The following is a 20,451-nucleotide window of genomic DNA, read 5'->3' on the forward strand; positions in this document are numbered from 1 at the left end:
AACAAAAAACAAGGACACTCCCTCAACAGTCCTTTGAAATGAATATATATATTCATACTATTCTATATCACACAAAGATTAGCAAATGAAGGCCAATCAGTAAATATTACTAAGAGATAAAACTCTGTCCTATAAGATTTGATGGATATACAAAACCCGGTGGACTCACATTTAAGTAGCCGGGTTCCTTTCAGATATTAAATCATTCAACTGGAAGATAACAGAAGTTCCTCCATAATGCAGGCTAGAAAAGTCTATTCAATTTTATTTAAAATCTGTATGCTGTAAAAGTACATGCCATGGAATTTACCAGGATGACAACTATACAGATATGAAATTCATGACATATTGATTCAACATATTGAACTGGTTTTTAAAACTAATTTATATAAATGATTATAATAGTCTATATTATGTTTAGCCCTTGAGGCATATGGTAGTAAATTTGAATTTAATTTTAAGTAAATTTACATAAATATAAAAAGTTCAGTAATTTTTATCCACCCTGCATATTGAAACAGAACAAATAAACAAGAGGATTGTACTTTACAAATGCACTTGAAGCTGAGGTTTAAACAAACCAGGAATCTAAGTTTATTTCTTAAAAAGACACCAAAGAATGACTGACTTTTATAAGAAAGTCATAAAGTACTACTAAGTATTATACAAAAATTATTCACATATTTATCAATATAATTCATAATATATATTTAGCAGTAAATATGATTTACATTTGTTATATATTCTAAAAAACATAATGTGACTCAAAACCCTCACAATGATGTATGGTATACATATATTCAGATGGAACTGTGGATGAAGACAAGAATACAGTAACTCTACTTCAGAGAACTTATGTACACTTTACAAAATTAAAATATTTTTATTTTTTAAAGATAATTATGTACTTAGAGTATGTGAGAGAAAGCATGAGTTGGGGGTGGGGAGGAAGGGGGGGTCTGGTGGAGTAGAGGGAGAAGGACAAGTCAGACTCCATGGTGACACTGAGCCCTGAGCAATGGAGATTGATCCCTTGACCCTGAGATCACAACCTCAGCCAAAACCCAGAGTTAGCAGCTTAACCAACTGAGCCACCCAGCAGCCTCAGAATGAAAATACTTTTAAAGACAATAAAGTTTTCCTTGGTAGTTACTAGAAAGTCAGCGATCCCATCCTTTGTATAAGAATGGTTCTACCTTCCCATCAGTAGGGGTCAAGTTCTGATTAACTTAGAGAATAACCCAGAAAACTACACAGGCTCTGAACATGGAACACAGGCATTGTGCGAAATTAAGCAGTCTTGATAATAAAGAATTGCACCTTGCATTCACCTCATCCTAGTTCCATCAAGTAATTAACTAATTCATATATCCAGAAATTCTAAATTTATTGAGTAAAAACCAAGGTATGATCCCTAAATTTAAAGTTTATAGTTTTACTATTATCAGAGGCATTTTCAAATGCCTGTCATTTCCCAGCTGCTTTACAGATACTTTTTCTAATTCCCAAAACTATCTACAAATTATATATTATGCCCATTTTACAGAAGAGGAAACTAGCTCAGAGACTTGATTACCTTGCCTAAGGTCACACAACAAGAACTCAGACATCTAATGACAAATGTTGTTTATGGCACATTTTATTCTGAAAATTTCTGAACATTCAGAAAAGTTGCAATAATGTTAGAGTGAACATTCTTTGCCTACCATCGAGATCCTGTAACTGACATTTTATTATACATATCACATACCTATCATTCTATCCATCAGACTATCATTTTTATGCATTTCAAATTTGCAAATGCTGTATTACTTTTTCAACATAACAAATATTTTTGAATACACAGAAAAGGTAAAAGAATTTTACAGTGAACCACCTAGAATCTTCAATTACATTTTTATATACTTGCTTTATACTATCATTTCATCCAACCATCTTCTAACAATAAATCTTTTTATTTTAATTGTCTGAAATATTTGTTGCAACTCCCAATTCCCTTCTACAAAGGGAGAACTGCTGAAGTTTTTATGTATTCAAAATCGTTATCTTACCTTTATTTCTTTCAGTTCAAGAAATGTTTGGCTATACATGCTTTGAATGTTTTTCATTTTTCTATCAATTAGAAAGCTGCAGACTCTTGAGAAGAGAACCCACCTGCTTTTCTTATGAGGAAAAAAATACTGAGATATTTTCTTGGGCTATGACACAAATTGAAAAAAATAACCCACAGAAAAACTAGTTCTTAAAGAAAAAAAAAAAAAAATCCTGCACTCCCTGATAAATGAATACACTTATTCAATCAAGAAACTGGATATATAAGTGGCTCAGAAACTTTACTTTGCAGAAAAGTTACACTACTAAAATTAAATTATCTTATCTTTGTAATTTTAGATGGTATTTGTAGTTATGATTCTGTGATGTATACATATAATTGTCATCTTCTGCTGTTAAATTTTATTCCCAATTCACAAGATAGGATTTCAAAGTATCGGAATTTCCTAGAGTTTGGCTATTAATCTTAAACTAATATATACTTTATTATCACAATTCCCTCTTACTCCCTCACTCAGTACAAGTGCTTTTAAACTCACTGAAACATCTAGCTGTTGATTTCATTTAATTTCAATCCCTTATTGACCTTCTAGTTTCACTTCCTTCCTAATTAATCCTTGACTACATGAACTACAACTATCTCAACTAATGGCTGGTTTATCAATATATATCCTTGTTCTGTATCTATCAGTTGTTATCTTTGCCTGCAATCTTTCCAACACTTACTCAATTTCAGTCAGCTTCTCTGACTCTACAATCAATTTGCTGAAAGCAGAAGAAATAATGGAAAGAATTACTTGTATTTCTCACCAGCTGAATCCCACATCCACTGTAACAGTCAACAAGGTGCACCACTCAGAGAAACTGCTGTGAGGAGTACAGTTCACTACAATTTCCAGCTGTCATATCTTCAAGATTTACAGCAGTGTTCAAGCCAAGGCCATACTCACCCCAGAGAAGGATGCTAGAGGAGGACCATTATGCCCAACACAAGGCCTCTCTAATGGGCAAAATTTTCCCTGCCCACCCCCAACTAGATGTTAATTTTTTCAAATGCCATTCTCTGTCCTATAAAGTACAAGCTTCTAAGAAAAGAAGCATACTTTAACTTGATTGATCCAACACCTAGAATACTTTCTGCCACCACAGGTAGTTAAGCAAAAAGTTTTGTGGGAAGGAAGGAAGGAAGGAAGGAGAAAGGGAGAGAAGAAAAGAGGGGAGAGAGGGAGAGAGAAAGAGAAAGAGAGGGAAGGAAAGAGGGAAGAAAAGAAAAAAGGAAAAAGGAAAAGGAAAGGAAAGGAAAAAAGAAAAGGAAAGGTAAAGCAAGGTAGGGAAAGGAGAAGGGAAAGGAAAAAGGAAAGGAAAGGAAGAAAGGAAAAAAGAGGGCAGGAGGGAGAGAAGAAGGGAGGGGGAAGGAAAGAAAGAAGGAAAAGGAAAGGAGCAAGAAAAGAAAGGTTTAAAAAAAAGACCCTTTGTGGTTTTAATTTGAATCTCCCTGAGGGCTAATGATGATGAGCATTTTTTCATGTGTCTGATTTGTATTTCTTGATTGGAGAAGTGTCTGTTCATATCTTCTGCCCATTTTTTGATGTGTTTGTCTGTTTCGTGTGGGTTGAGTTTGAGGAGTTCATTATAGATCCTGGATATCAACCTTTTGTCTGTACTGTCATTTGCAAATATCTTCTCCCATTCCGTGGGTTGCCTCTTTGTTTTTTTGACTGTTTCCTTTGCTGTGCAGAAGCTTTTGATTTTGATGAAGTCCCAGAAGTTTATTTTCGCTTTTGTTTCCTTTGCCTTTGGAGACGTATCTTGAAAGAAGTTGCTGTGGTTGATATCAAAGAGATTACTGCCTATGTTCTCCTCTCTAAGATTCTGATAGATTCCTGTCTCACGTTGAGGTCTTTTATCCATTTTGAGTTGATCTTTGTGTACGGTGTAAGAGAATGGTCGAGTTTTATTCTTCTACATATAGCTGTCCAGTTTTCCCAGCACCATTTATTGAAGAGACTGTCTTTTTTCCACTGTATATTTTTTCCTGTTTTGTCAAAGATTAATTGACCATAGAGTTGAGAGTCCATATCTGGGCTCTCTACTCTGTTCCACTGGTCTATGTGTCTGTTTTTATGCCAGTACCATGCTGTCTTGGTGATCACAGCTTTGTAATAAAGCTTGAAATCAGGTAAGGTGATGCCGCCAGCTTTATTTTTGTTTTTCAACATTTCCTTAGCGATTCTGGGTCTCTTCTGATTCCATACAAATTTTAGGATTATTTGCTCCAGCTCTTTGAAGAATTCCGGTGGAATTTTGATCGGAATGGCATTAAAAGTATAGATTGCTCTAGGCAGTATAGACATTTTAACAATGTTTATTCTTCCGATCCAAGAGCATGGAATGGTTAAAACCACATTGAGATATCACCTTACACCAGTTAGAATGGCCAAAATCAACAAAACAGGAAACAACATGTGTTGGAGAGGATGTGGAGAAAGGGGAACCCTCTTACACTGTTGGTGGGAATGCAAGTTGGTGCAGCCTCTTTGGAGAACAGTGTGGAGATTCCTCAAGAAATTAAAAATAGAGCTTCCCTACGACCCTGCAATTGCACTCCTGGGTATTTACCCCAAAGATACAGATGTCGTGAAAAGAAGGGCCATCTGTACCCCAATGTTTATAGCAGCAATGGCCACTGTCGCCAAACTATGGAAAGAACCAAGATGCCCTTCAACGGATGAATGGATAAGGAAGATGTGGTCCATATACACTATGGAGTATTATGCCTCCATCAGAAAGGACGAATATCCAACTTTTGTAGCAACATGGACGGGACTGGAAGAGATTATGCTGAGTGAAATCAGTCAAGCAGAGAGAGTCAATTATCATATGGTTTCACTCATTTGTGGAGCATAACCAATAGCATGGAGGACGAGGGGCGTTAAAGAGGAGTAGGGAATTTGGGTAAATTGGAAGGGGAGGTGAACCATGAGAGACTATGGACTCTGAAAAACAGTCTGAGGGGTTTGAAGTGGCGGGTGGGTGGGAGGTTGGGGTACCAGGTGGTGGGTATTATAGAGGGCACAGCTTGCATGGAGCACTGGGTGTGGTGAAAAAATAATGGATACTGTTTTTCTGAAATTAAATAAATTGGGAAAAAAAAAAAAGACCCTTAGTACTCCTATAAATTTGTGAATTGTTTTACAAAATAAATGAAACTTATACTTGCTGGTTCTCACCTTCATCTCTGTGATGGTTAATATTATATGCCAAGTTGATGGAGCTAAAGAGTGCTTGGATGGCTGGTAAAATGTTATTTGTGGGTGTGTCTGGGACAATGTCTCCAAGACATTAGCATTTGAATCAGAATGAGTAAGAAAGATGCCCTCATCAAAGTGGGTGGACTTCATCCAATACAGTGAGGACCTGAAAAGAACAAAAGTGGAGAAAGGGCAAATTTGAAGTCTCAGCTTCAGCTCAGATACTTAGACTCAGACCAGGACTTGATGATCTTCCTCGTCCCCACTTCTGTCACCCCAATTTTCAGGCCCTTAGACTCCGAATGAATTATACCACAGACTTTCCTGGTTCTGAAGCTTGCGGAGGGCATATTGTGGGACTTCGTAGCTTCCACAACCACAGGAGCCAATATCTGTTTTATATGTGTATCTCCTATTGGATCTGTTTCTCGAGTGAATTCTAATAACCTACAGGGCAGGATACCAGACTCTTATAAGCTGTCCCCCAGAACATTTCAAAGAGTCATCCTCAAGTATCTCCTACGTATCCACAAGCAAGACCAATCAGCTAGCAGTCACTTACCATCATGGCACATTAACATCTCACCCCTCTTTGTGCCTGTGTGGTATCTGAGGTCTGCTGACTCCATTCCCTCCAAAAAAATGAGTGGGCCTCATCTGTTCCTTCCATCCAGGAAGTACTGCCTTGGCTCTGCACTGTTGAATATGGGTTGCCACTGTCACTAACAGAGACCACTGCAGCTTCTTCAGCATATACCCACTCTCCCAGAGCCCTGCATCCCCTTTGCTCTAACAATACTTCTGTCAAGTAGCACTGCAGTCACGCATAGCGCCCCATACTCTTCTAACACTGTGGCACAATGCAGTCTGTCAAATACCAATGACTCTGGATTATGGCAACGGAGGAGAAAGAATGCCTTTCTACTGGTGTCTGAGCTTAGAAAGTAGAGGAGCAGTATTGCTTTCCCCAAAGATCTTAACTTACAATACTTCTCCTTATCCTCCTGTTGTGTTTTTTTTTTTTTTAAGATTTCATTTTTATTTATTTGGCAGAGAAAGACACAGCAAGAGAGGGAACACAAGCAGGGGGAGTGGGAGAGGGATAAGCAGGCTTCCTGCTGAGCAGGGACCCTACTGCAGGGCTCAATCCCAGGGCCCTGGGATCACAACCTGAGCCGAAGGCACTCGCTTAATGACTGAGCCACACAGGCACCCCCTTATCCTCCTATTCTAATTATTTTTTTTCTTACAGCACACCCACCCTCTATCTCCACAGACCTCTGACATAGGCCTAAGAGAACTAGACCAGAAAACAAAACAAAACAGACCACAGGTTGAATTCAGAAATGCTGCCTCTCTAATGACTAATACTGTATCACCAGGTCTGGCTCTTTATTCTTTAATTTTTTCTTAAAAAAAAAAAATCACATTTGTTCCTACACAGTAAAGACTATCAGCAAACCAAGCCTGTTGGTCACCATATTTCATATATATGACAGAACCCCTAGAGAAGACACAATTGAGGTCCACATTGGGAATACCCTACCCAGAAGAATCAAACACTAAAAAACGAGGAAGAAGGGATAGTCAATTTTTCTCATACTTAATATACTCCATTAAAAATTTCATATTAAGGTTTCTGAATTATATATGCCACTCAACCCAGCTTTCTCACTCAGAAAGAAAAGCCTCCCTTTTGAGAAACAGTTCACAAATTAACATTTTTATCTGATTTTAGTGTGATTATGCCAACAGTGTCACACTACCAACCCACAGCACTTCCAACAGAAGGCATTCTGCCTCTGTCAACATTCCTAAAGGCACTTACAGACACCAAGACAGGAAAGGGATGTAGAGAAAGGGGCTGTAAGTAATAATCCTCCTGGCTGCAAATTACCAGTAAATTTATCCCTACAATAGAAGGATTCCTTCTTTAAGTCATGAGAACACAGGAAAGAAGAAAAGCTTTTCTTGCAAATTCTACACTCAATTCAGAATCTACTTTAGAGGGTAGTATGTACCAACGAAGTATGAATATAAATGAGACAAAGAATGGACTAGAGGTAAAAGAGAATTAAAATCTCTGAAAAGCAAATTTTAGACAAAATGTACAGTAAATATCAACATTACTAGTAGTTCAATTCTATTCAAAAAAGGACGTACACTTAGAAATTAAATCCCTGGCTTTATAAACCGGATGAATAAGCAAATACTTTAGGTTAATATATTTTTCCACCAAGCACTTTATATAAGAACATGTTCTTTAAAACTCCAAATCCCAAACTAACAAATCTCAAAGTGTTCACTCACTAAAAATAGAAATCTTTATTTTTCCTCATTTACTCTGATACTTTTAGCCATGTCATAAACTACTATTTTTTTAGATTTTAACATCTTATCCTTTTATATTTTGGTGAAGGAGAAAAGAAACCTATAGTGTTTAAAACTGTACAACTTTAAAATCGTTCTTCACAAGACATACATCTAATCTAAAACAAAACAAAACAAAACAAAATAAAAAACAAAAAACAGGGGAACAAGGAGGAAGAAGTTTTAAAGTCAGGAAGGAAATAAAAATGGACAAGGACTAAGGCAGTATGCAGTAGATTTCAGGTAATTTCTGAGGACTGGATAATTTTAATCTAAAAAGTCTCCATTCAATGGTAAGTATGTTTTTTTTTTTAAATAGCACACTTATCTTAGAGAATCTTCATAGTGGCATTTTTGAAACAAGCAAGAACAACAGGGAAAAAAAAGTCTCTCCTTAGGTTGCATTTATTCAATCTGTGGACTCCTACTGCAGGTGGTCCTTGAGATAATATCATAAAAGATGTCTAAAACAAAATGGGAAGTATGACCATTTATTTAAAATTCAGACAGTTTTTCAAAACTCTATTTCTATTCATAGTGTCCAATTATCTACAAGATATATACAGGCTGTGGTACAAGCTATTATGATTGATTGATTTTTTTAAAAACAAAAATACTAGCACACGCATACACAAAATGAATCTTATTTCCCTGAAAAGTATCCATTTGGGGCAGCTATACATCAATTCCACTGAAGAAAATTCGAAAAGAGGCATTCCTAAAATACTCTGATTAATGGATTATGTATACATCTTCCCAAGGGGACTACTTCAAAGGAAATAAACACACATTCGAATAAATAGGCTCTGATATATTTGTTAAAAAAATTGCCTCACTAATTTATTGTCACATGTAATATAGAAAACAAACTGTTAAAGACATAAGATTCTCAACAAATAAATTTTCATTTGAAATTTACACATTCAAAATAAATCTTTCCTTGCTACCCAACAGTAAGAAAATGGAAAACAGTAAGTGATAAGAAGTTAAGTATTATAAAGCCAAGTAAACATGAAAGGCCATTATAAGTACTACCTTCTGAGAATGAGGTGACTATTGAGGAAAAAGAAAAAATACCTTCAAATTTACAGCAAGCATTCTGTAACAAATAGCATCAAATTCACTAAGGGTTGTATCTGAAGTCTGCACATACAAATTTCTCACATTTTAGAAAGTTTTTTCATCTTCTACTTTCACTTGGTGTATATGCAGAAGTGGTTCTAATAACCAATAATTCATTAAAAATGTAACACATCTTGAAATACCACTACTAGAAAAGCAAACTACTGTCAATTACAGTTTAGCGCTTAGAGTACAGTAATTTTTACTCTAATCCATGCAGTGTTTTCAAATAGGTATAATTAAAAATTAACTTATAACTTAAAATTATTGTATCTATGTGCTTATAGAAACATCCACACATTTTAAAGTATACATATTTAAAGTATACATATTTACCTCATCTTAAATCTTAAAAACTCTTCCCAAAGTAGTTTTTATGTTAAAAAAAAATTAATACAATGCATTTAGTTTTACCTTCTTCTGTTTATTTGTTATGGAAATGGCACAAAACAAACACTCTGACCACAAACCCTGAGTATTCAATGCCTTCAATCAAACCACTGCAATTAATATGAAATTCTAAATACAGAATATAATGCCACATAAATAGTATAACAGCCAAGTCCTGTCTGAGAAGCCATATGTTTTTTCCCATTGTTCAAAAAAAGGAGATGACTTCCCGTCACTTATGTTTCTGATTAGCAAGGTGATTTATGCCACAATCACTAAAAATGCCAGCAAGTGAATGAGAAAATGCATAGTGACTGCACCAGATGTGCACAATAAACAGGAATCCCATTGTAATCTCTGGTACTTAGTTTATATGAAGGTAATGTAGGAAACACTCTTGGATATGGCAAAGTCACTCTTTTTTTACATTTGACTATAAATGATATGAAATAAATTGTGTGTTTTATACTTTATGGCATGCATACATTGATAAATTAGGTACCGTTTTGTATCCCGACTTATCTACAAGACAAACCTGGCTAAGATCATGGGGATTAATTGCTTCAGAAGTGTGAAATGCAGCTTTTCCATTCTTTTCTGCACACTCAGTGAAGAAACAATGATTAATCACTGTTTAACTATTCTCTGGAGGATCTACAAGATTGCCAAAGCAGGACTTATCCTCATAAATCCAAAAAATACAGGTTTAGATTTGTTGCCAACAACCAAAAGAACATGAACTTAAACCCATTTGTTATCAGATTAAAATAATGTCAAGGTTTTAGAACCCCACTGGTACACAATTCACTTTTAATCGGTAACTACAATAGGAAATTAGATGAACACATAAGATATAACAGAAGCACATGTATTTTATAAAAATAATAATGAAAGTATTTTTTAAAAATTATAAAATATCCTCAGTTTCATAATGTCCAACAACATACAACTGAACTTGAACTGATAATCTCCCTTAGCTACATATATACTTCAATTGCTCTGTGCTACTTATAAAAATTAAAATACATGCTATCAGACGAAAAACACTTTTAAATGGTTATTTCATGTGGAAAATGGTTACCTATTTCAAGAAATTTTATTCCAGACAGCTACAGCTGAATGACAATTATGTGGATAAAATTACTTAGTTCCAATAGAACTAACATAAATATATTTATAAGTCTTTATAAGGCTGAAAATGTAAAACTCCAAACTTCAAGCCTATAGTATAAATGATCCAAAAATAAGTAACATTTTGAACAGAAGTACATAAAAAGAGAGGTTTCAAATACATTCCAAGTAATTTAGGCTTTCTAAATATCCAGCCAATATTTCACTACATACTGAAAAAATTAAGTAACTCTTAAGTTGAGGCAAAATTAGTTCATGTCACTTATAAAATTCTGAACACATATTTCTAATAACCAAACCTTTATTTTGTCTCAACAATAAATAAAATGTTAGTTTCAAAATGTTTCCAATGTTAGTTTCCAATAATGATAAATTAAAGATTTTTTTTCTTTAAATAAGTCAGCTGTTTACAAACTACAAAGTATACCTAAATGGGAATACCTAGAGTAAAAACTTCAAATTTCTATATAAAGTAGAAATACAGTCACCTCTCAATTATAAAGGATCCATTGTCTATTTGTCTGATTATATGTTCATATAACTTCTCCCTTTCAATTCATGATGCTTCTTTCATGTCTACCAGCTACCACAAAGGACTAGCAGAAATGCAAAGTAGAGTTGAAACTATTGGTCAATTTCACTGTCCATAAAAGTGAGTAAGAGAAAGAGAATGTGAAGCAGATTCTGTATTTTCCAAACTTCAGTTTTATCTAGAGTTGGCTGTTTCTCCATTATTGAAAAGTGAGAGTTATGTACAACACATGTGTATCAAAAACCTAAAAAATTCATAATAAACTTAGCAAACAAAAAAAGAAAATTGATTTTCCTTACATCATCCAATTTAAAAAGAAAAACATCTTAAAATTATATATCTATTTAAGAGTTAGCAGACTACCTACCACAGAGTAAATAGTTAATAAGAAACTGTTGATCAAATAAATAGATGAATTCAGATTGGTTCTACTCTCAAAGCTGATGACATCTTAGGGCCTATTAACAGAGAATTACCCTTTCACCTCCCTAATGTTTCCAAAGATCTTCCCCACTTAAAGTTTTTTAATTCAATGAAAAGTATTTAAGAACAATCTTTATGTGTTACTCAAAATATGCCACTAGCATAAAACCACATAGAGATAATGGTTCAGCTTATTTAACTTAGAAAAACGATTAGGATAGAATTAGAGGTTTGAGGACAGGTATCAATATTAGCTTACATAGGAACACAAGTGTGTCAAAATGAGATAGCTGGGATTTTTGCATAAAAGTTTGTGCTTATAAAGGGAAAGTTACTGCAAATGGTTTACAACAGTAACCTAAACACAGAAACCAAGTCCCAGGTGACAAAATGGCAACCCACTGGACGAATGTTTGTATGAAGCCCAGGGAAGGAGACACATTAAATGATGTTAAATGATAAAGTTATATAACAGGGAATCAGCTAAAAATACGATGAAGGACTGGTCTATGATACATAAACTATTCATCCATGAAAAGATTTCCTTGAAGTATCTTCTCAGAGTCAACCCATGAAGTACTGGCAGCCTCATTACAAACTAATAGATATACTTCACATATTAGCCAAAGATGTGATGTGGGTACACACCAAGAGAAAATGAGAGAACTTTTATTCTTGCCTCAAAGGTAAGGCAATAAGCTAGAACCTGCATTTAGAGGGAATCAAAATAGTTTCAAGAAGCACAAGTCATCAGGGTGCCTGGGTGGCTCAGTGGGTTAAAGCCCCTGCTTTCAGCTCAGGTCATGATCTCAGGGTCCTGGGATCAAGCTCTCTGCTCAGAAAGGAACCTGCTTCCCTTCCTATCTCTCTGCCTGCCTCTCTGCCTACTTGTGATCTCTGTCAAATGAATAAATTAATTCTTTTAAAAAAAAAAAAGCACAAGTCATCTTATTTCTATTACATCCATAATAGTAGGTGCTCTAAAAGACAGCGTACTAAGTACACTAACAGACAGTATACCAAATAACCTCTCAGTAGATGTGTCCTAACTGCACAAGTAGTCTTATGAATATATAAGTGATATTACTCAAAATGTTCGCCAGCCCAGTGATCTAGGAACCCAGTGCCAGGTTTTAGAAAAAGGTAGGGTCTGCAGCACCCACATGCTATGGGGAACCAAAAGCACAAGGAAGCTTTTTTTTTTTTTTTTAATTTTTACAATTGCTCCTGTCCTACCTGTTATCCTTACTAAATTAAGCTCAACAATATTTGAGCATACTGAACAAGATGCTTAAATCATGTCACAAGACATCATGAGCAATAACTCCAGCCAGAAGTGGAGTTTCATCACTATAGAGAGCTGGAACTTGAAAGGAATGGGTAGGAAGAAAAGCATTATGCAACTGAGAAACACATTAGTGATCCCAGTAGTCATGCTATACTAGAAAGAAAACACTAAAATAATGCTATCACTGTATCCCATATTCATCGACTGTACTCCTAAACTGCAGTGACTGGAAGAAATATGAGTCATAAGGAACATAGCAGACCCTTGGCATTCATGGATTTTTACACTCATAGTTTCACCCTTGGATCCAACAATCTAGGACATGAAGCAATTTATCACTTTCCTGATAAGTACATATGAACCATAAACCTAAGGCTAGTATGAGACAGGAGTCAATGGCTCAGCTTTCTGATCTTAACGTAGCTTGATGGTTCTCTAGGACATATTATAGAAATATTTATACAAATATCATTTCAAAAACTTCAAGAGGTCTTTAATAAATGCTTGTAAAAGGTCTTAATTCCATTAACAACAAAAAATTTTTAACACAAAATTCCTAAAATGGAACCCACCACTCATCTACAGGGCTAACACAAAAAGCACGAAAGGGTGAATTAACAGAATAAAATAATCCCAAAGAAGTGTGAAGCAACTAGTCATCATGATGCCTCTTCTATGCCACATACCTTGAAAGCAGTACAAAGCTTGTCTGAAGATTTTTAAACATGGATCTGTACATGTATCTCTGCCTTCCTTTCTATTATTAAGGACAGACCAACTATGCTCTTATCTAAGCCCAACCTCTCCACTTTTACATATTGCTTCAGCCATTCTCCATTTTCTTGCATCATCAGATATTCCTCTTCACTGAGGAAATCTCAATACTGATTGATGTATGCTACTTCTCCTCTACTTAAAAAAAAAAAAAAAAAAAAATTTTTTTTCTTAACTTCAACTTCCCTGTTAAGCTGCCATGTATCTCCTTCCACTCTCCCTTAAACCCACTCCAATCAAATTTTGTCCTTTAGTAAAACTACTCTTCTCAAAGTCACCAACGACCTCTCATTGCTAAATCCAACAGTCAAATCACAACTCATCCATAACTTCACCTTTCAGCACCATGTCACAGATGATCAGTCCCCTTCCTTGAAATATTTACACCATTTAGCTTCAATAGCTTTCAGATTTTCTGAAAGCCAAATAAGTTTTCAATAGCTTTCAGATTTTCTGAAAGCCAAATAAGTTTTCCTCTTATCTCACTGAGTTTTCTGCCCCTGGCCTTCTCTACTAATTCGACTTTCCTTAACCCTGTTACTTAGAAATGCTCCAAAGTCAGGATCTTCAATTGCCTCCAGCTGTATTTATTGGATTACATCACTAATACCCCCTTTAAAAATATCATCTACAACTGACAATTTCCATGCCTTATCTCCTTTATCCCAGACCTCTTACCTTAACTCTGGACTAGTATATGTGTTTCCTTGACCTTTCCACTTGGTATCTAATCAACGCCTCAAATTCAGCCATGTTCAAAACCAAATTCTTAGCCTTCTCCCTTTAATGTACATCTTGCATAATCTTCCCCTTCTTCATCAAATGAACCTTGACTTTCTATTATTCAGACCAAAACTTTACTAGAGTCATTCTCCACTCCTCTTTCTCGCTCTCTTATGTAATTCAAATCTAATCCATCAGCAAATCCTATTTAAACCACAATCATCTCTCATCTCTAACCTTCTGTATGATCGCTCTGTTCCTGTCCTTGCTCTCTTAAAATAAAATTTAACTGATTTTAAATTAACTGTAATTCTTTTAAACTATAAACCAGCTGATACTCACCAATGGCTCTCCATATTATTCAAAATTAAAACTAAATACATGTCTTAAAAGACCTAGATTCCCAGTCATGTCTATAATTTAATCCCTACTACTGTCCCATCACTTTGCTGCAGCCACAATGAACATACTTTTTTCCTGAACACATAAGCAATATTCTAATATCAGGGCCTTTGCACCTCTTGTTCCCTCTGCTTAAGATGCTCATTCCTCATCTCTGTCAGGTTTTTACTAAAATGTTACCTTTTCTGAGAGGCTTTCTTTGACAACCCTACTTAAAATCTCCATCCCTTTCCCTATACTCTGAACTCTCTATCCTCCACTCCCTACTTTACTTGCCTTCATAGCACAATCATCTACCCTACTAGATATTTAATTATGTATCTTACTTCTTGTGGACTTTGCTACCTTAAAACTGAAGCTTAATGAAGTTAAGAATTTCTATTTTGTTTTCACTGTGATATCACCTAGAACATTTTTCAGTAAGTGAGACCAGTTTCAAATTTCTTAGAAGGAATAAGGAATGGCAGAAAACTGAGCAAAATCTTCAGAGTTTTGAGAGAAATTATTTTAAATCTAGAAATATATACCCAACTAAATGATCAACTGTGAGAATAAAAGAAAAACATCAAAAAAAAGAAAAAAATTCTAATATGTATAGCTCAGAAAATACAACTTTCACCATTTAACCTTTTGAAAATTTATTTAAAGGAACCTAAGAATAAAGATGACAATGAGATCCAAGCAATACCAGACTTAATCCAGTAATATGACAAGAAATCTGAGACTGACACGTCAGCAAAAGACCAAGGAAACTCTGGTTCACTAGTTCATACTAAAATAGAAAGTCCAGGATAAGTGAGATATTTCTTCAGAGAGAACACAGATAACCTTACAAAAATGTTATTTTATGATGTAGGAAACTGGAAGTACAACTGTGGTGTGCTATCCATAGTAATAGAGACATAGTTCTCCTATGAGAATTAAACATAAAGCATGGTATCTTAAAACTGTGGCTAAAAACAAAGAACTACACACACACACACACACACACACACACACACACTACCATGGTAGAAATATGAAATAAAATACAGTAATGATTTTGCAAAAATGAAGAAAAGTAAGAAATCTTTTATTCTGCAAAACAATGTCCATGTGTTGGTTAAAGCTGGAAGGTTTAAAACAATTAAGTGATATTCTGAATTGATGTATAATTGCTACACAAGAAATATTGGATATAATTATTTCTCTACAATGTTACTTGGCTCAAAGGCATTCACAATGATCTTAAGATCATAATGATCATTCTGATTATTGAAAAAAAGAGAAAATAACAAGTGCTGACAAGATGTGGAAAAAGCTGTACCCACATGCACTGCCTGTGGGAATATCAAATGCCGAGGCTGCTATGGTAAAAAATTGAGTGGTCCCTCAAAAATGTAAAGAATTATAATATGACACAGAAATTTCACTCCTGGTATATACGTAAAGAAACTGAAAACAGGTATTCAAAGAAATATATATAAATATGAATTCATAGAAGCATTATTTGCAATACCCAAAAGGTAGAAGCAAACCAAATGTGTTATATATATATATATATATATATATACACACACACACACACACACACACACAATGCAGTATTATTTGAATATGAAAAGTAATGAAGTACTCACACACTACAACACAGATGAACCTTGAAAATAGTACACCAAGTGAAAGAGGCCAGACTTAAAGGTCACACACTATAGGATTCCATTCGTATAACACATTCAAATATAGAATGCAGGCTGACACACACCAGGGACTGGGGAAAGGGCAGAAGGAGGAGAAACTGTTAAAAGGGTAAGGTGTTTTACTTTGGAGTGATAGAAATGGGTGGAACTACAGAGAAGTGGAGGTTGTGCACCACTATGAATGGGCTAAATGGTACTGTTTACTCAATTTTAAGTTATGTGAATTTCACCTCAAGAAATAATTTTTTTTAAAAAGTGACTTTAAAATAAAAAAATAAAATAAAATAAATACTCTGCTTTTAGATGAACTTTTCCCTATTTTCTTATTATCAAAATATTTAAATATTTTCAAAGTCTTCCTTAAGAGAAGAATGCTATTTTGAAAGACTCTTAGGAAGGAGTATCTATGGTTTTGATAAAATATTTATCGAAAGTTCACTTATTTAAGTTTCATTTTAGTTTTGTTATTTCCTCTGTTAAGTTCAAGTAACATTTTTTTTTTAATTTTTATTTATTTATTTAATTGACAGAGAGAGTATCAGAGAAGAGAGAGAGGGAACACAAGCAGTGGGAGTAAGAAAGGGAGAAGCATCCCTCCCGCCAAGCAGGGAACCCAATGCGGGGGATCCTGGGATCCTGATATGAACCAATGACTGAGCTACCCAAGCACCCCTAAGTAACATATTTTTTAAAAAGGTAGTATTTTTAAAATGTTAGATCAGTACCTCTCCATAGTACAGGAGTAGGAATTTTTTTTGTTTTTTATATTTTTAAATTTTGTTCAGCTGTATTAGGTATAACTGACCTCAATATAATGTAATATAAAATATACAAAGCATACATCATGATTTTATGTACATATACACTGTAAAATGATTAACTGATAAATTAACTGGATTAATGAAATCAACACATCCATCACTGTACATACTTTTTTTTTAGTGAGAACATTAAATTTCTAATTTCTTGGTAAATTTCACTTATATAATACAGTGATATCAACTATAGTTACCATGTTATACATTAGATCTTATTCATATACTACTCTGAATAGTATGGATATTTTAACATATTAATTCCTCCAAGCCATGAGCACAGAGTATCTATCCATTTATTCCTACCTTCTTCAATTTCTTTCATCAATGTCATAATTTTCAGTGTAATGATTTATTCCTAGACATTTTATTCTTTTTGATGCAATTGTAAATGGGGCTGTTCTCTTAATTTCACTTTCAGAAAGTTCATTGTTAGTTTACAGAAATATGACACATTCCTGCATATTGACTTTGTATCCTGCAGTTTTACTGAGTTTATTTATTAGTTCTAACAATTTTCTCTGAGGTCTTTAAGGTTTTTACATATAATACCTCTGCAAATACAGTTTTACATCTTCCTTTCCAATGTAAACGTCTCTTATTTCTTTTCTTGCCTGATTGCTCTCACCATAATTTCCAGTACTAGGCCAAATAAAAATGGGGAGATTGGCTCTTTATATATAGGGAACATTACCTCATTCACCGTAATTCCTCACTGCAACAATAACTCTAACATATGTAAGTGGAGTCACACCAGTTCAAACCCAAATTGTTTAAGGGTCAACTGTATCACCTCCTCTTCTGTTTTTTTGGAGGAGTGTGAAACGTACTGGCAATACTTCTGCTTTAAACGTTTGGTAAAATTCACCTGTTAAGCCATCCAGTCCTGGACTTTTCTTTCTTGGAAGAAAAACTAAATTGGTTTTTTGTTTGTTTGTTTTTTTATGTTCAGTTAGCCACTGTATAGTACATCATTAGTTTTCAGTGTAGTGTTCAATGATTCATTAGTTGCGTGTAACACCCAGTGCTCATCACAACAGGTGCCTGGAAGCAGGAACAGCCACTCTGGAAAACAGTATGGAGGTTCCTAAAGATGTTAAAAATAGAGCTGCAACTGCACTACTAGATATTTTACCCCAAAGATACAAATGTAGTAAAAAGAAGGGGCACATTCACCCCAGTGTTCATAGCAGCAATGTCCTGAACAGCCAAACCAACAGAATGAGCCGAGATGTTCTTGGGAGGTTTCCGAATACTAATTCAATCTCCCTCCTAGTGACTGGTCTGTTCAAATTTTCTATTTCACATGATTCAGTCTTCATAAGTTGTATGATTCCAGGAATTTCTTCTGGGTTGCCTAATTTGTTGGTGTATAATTGTTCATGGTAGTCTCTTATGATCTTTGTATTTCTGTGATGTCAGTTCTAAAATCTCCATAGTTTCTAATTTCATTTTTTTGAGTCCTCTTGTTTTTGTACATCTAGATAAAGTTTTGTCTATTTGGTATTAAAAAAAAGAAAAGTTCTTGGAGACTTGGGTGGCTCAGCTGGTTGGGCATCCAACTCTTCATTTCGGCTCAGGCGATCTCTTGAGTAGTGGGATCGAGCCTTACCTCAGGTTCCACACTCAAAAGGAAGTCTGTTTGGGGCTTCTCTCCTTCTGCCCTCCCCCCACTCACTTGCACTTGTGTACTCTCTCTGAATAAATTTTTTAAATTAAAAAGAAAGAAAAAATAGCTCTTAGTTTCACTGATATTTTCTCTTGTCATTTTAATCACTATTTCATTTATTTTTGCTCTTTGTTGTTCCTTTCTTCTAATTTTGTGCTTAGTTGGTTCTACTTTTTCTGGTTCCTTTAGGTACACAGCTAGGTTTTTTTTTATTTGAGCTCTTTCTTGTTTCTTACTGTAAGCATTTAGCACTATCATGAACTTTCCTTTTAGAATTCCTTTTGCACATTTCATTAGGGATAAATTTTATCATTCTTTTACTTTTCTATATATACCAAACTTCTATATATACCACAACTTTTATAATCAGAAAAAAAAAATGTTTGCAATTTTTTAAAGGATAAAAATGTTAAATATGATAGGAATAAGTAGTAGAAGAGGCCACTTTGGGAAAGGATCTGAGTTATTCTCAACTGATATACAGGACTTAAAACAAGTTAAAAATGTTTTAAATGAGGAATGGCTTTAGGGCATCATCCTTCACATAAAATTTACATTGACAGAACAAGCAAGACAAGGATAAAGAAATATACACTTTACTATAAAGGGATGATTCTGTCAAAGATTTAGCCCCTTTGAAATCTTGAGATTTGACCCTTTGTACCTGTGTTCTCACTATAGAAGAACCAAGTTAAGTGTTCTGGTGTTTCCCAGCAGTTACTCAGCTCTTTGACCACACCATTTGATAGCTTGTAGTGAATACGGAGAGAGATGAAAAGCATGGAGAAGACCAGAGAAATGGCAGCTTGACTGAGACAGAAAACAAACTGTCTGATTCTATTTACGTCCTGAATTAGTCATTAACATATAAGCGATCTAAAGTATGTTTTTAAAACTGCAAAGGCAATCCATTATGAGATAGGGAAATAAATCAGTTACAGGAAGGAGCATGTATTAAATGAAATATACAAAAGTTAGAATAGAATAGAGCATAGCACACATTCTAGTTAGTTAGGGTTAAAACTATTTCAACTTCTGTTTGTTTCATTGGTACATTTATACCTGTGGAAAATGGCTCATAAATATAACATTCATTTCTTACAATGGGTTGTGGTTTAAAAAAAAATGTGAACGTCTCCTATCTGAGATATCTTCAACTCCAAATTCAATAGTTCTACTTCTGCTACTCCTTTAATAAATTCAGAGAATAGGGTGGGGTGGGGTGCCAAAGGGACAGAGACAGATACGGATATAAAAAGCATTCTATATGGAAACTTAAAAGTCTCCCAGCAGGAAAACATTTCTAAGTCTCCTCTTAAGACTTGGTTAAAAGAGAAGGAAAACTATTAGGAAAAGATTGGAAACCAGTGACTAGATATAACAAGTGGAAAGAAACTGATCTGGGAACTCTTAGGTTCCTGTTAGGGAGTAACTGTTAGGGAATAACATCATTCCTTGAAGAAGTCTACAATCTAAACATGGCAATATGTATAAACTCTCTCTCTCTCTCTCTCTCTCTCTCACACACACACACACACACACACACACACACTTTTTATACAGGAATCTATAGAACACATTACTATAATAAGGATATTGTTACAGATAAATGTCTTTGTCCCTTCAAAACTCATATGCTGAAATTTTAAATCCCAATGTAATGGTATTCAAGTGAGGCCTTCAGGAGGTGATTAGGTCATGAGGGTGGAGCCCTCATAAATGGGATTAGGGCCCTTGTAAGAGGAGACCACAGAGAACTTTCTTATTCCTTCCACCATGTAAAGACACATAAAGAAGATGGTGGTCTATGAACCAAGCACTGGAACCTTT

The 20,451-nt window shown here is 34.8% G+C and overlaps 1 protein-coding gene across 4 annotated transcripts in view; it reads right to left on the reverse strand.

Annotated features, from left to right (window-relative positions):
• TBC1D5 (TBC1 domain family member 5) overlaps positions 1–20,451 on the reverse strand; it is a 555,945-nt gene that overhangs the window by 385,952 nt on the left and 149,542 nt on the right. The window lies entirely within an intron of this gene.

This window comes from Neovison vison, chromosome 6 (assembly GCF_020171115.1).
Source record: "Neovison vison isolate M4711 chromosome 6, ASM_NN_V1, whole genome shotgun sequence".
Lineage (NCBI taxonomy): Eukaryota > Metazoa > Chordata > Mammalia > Carnivora > Mustelidae > Neogale > Neogale vison.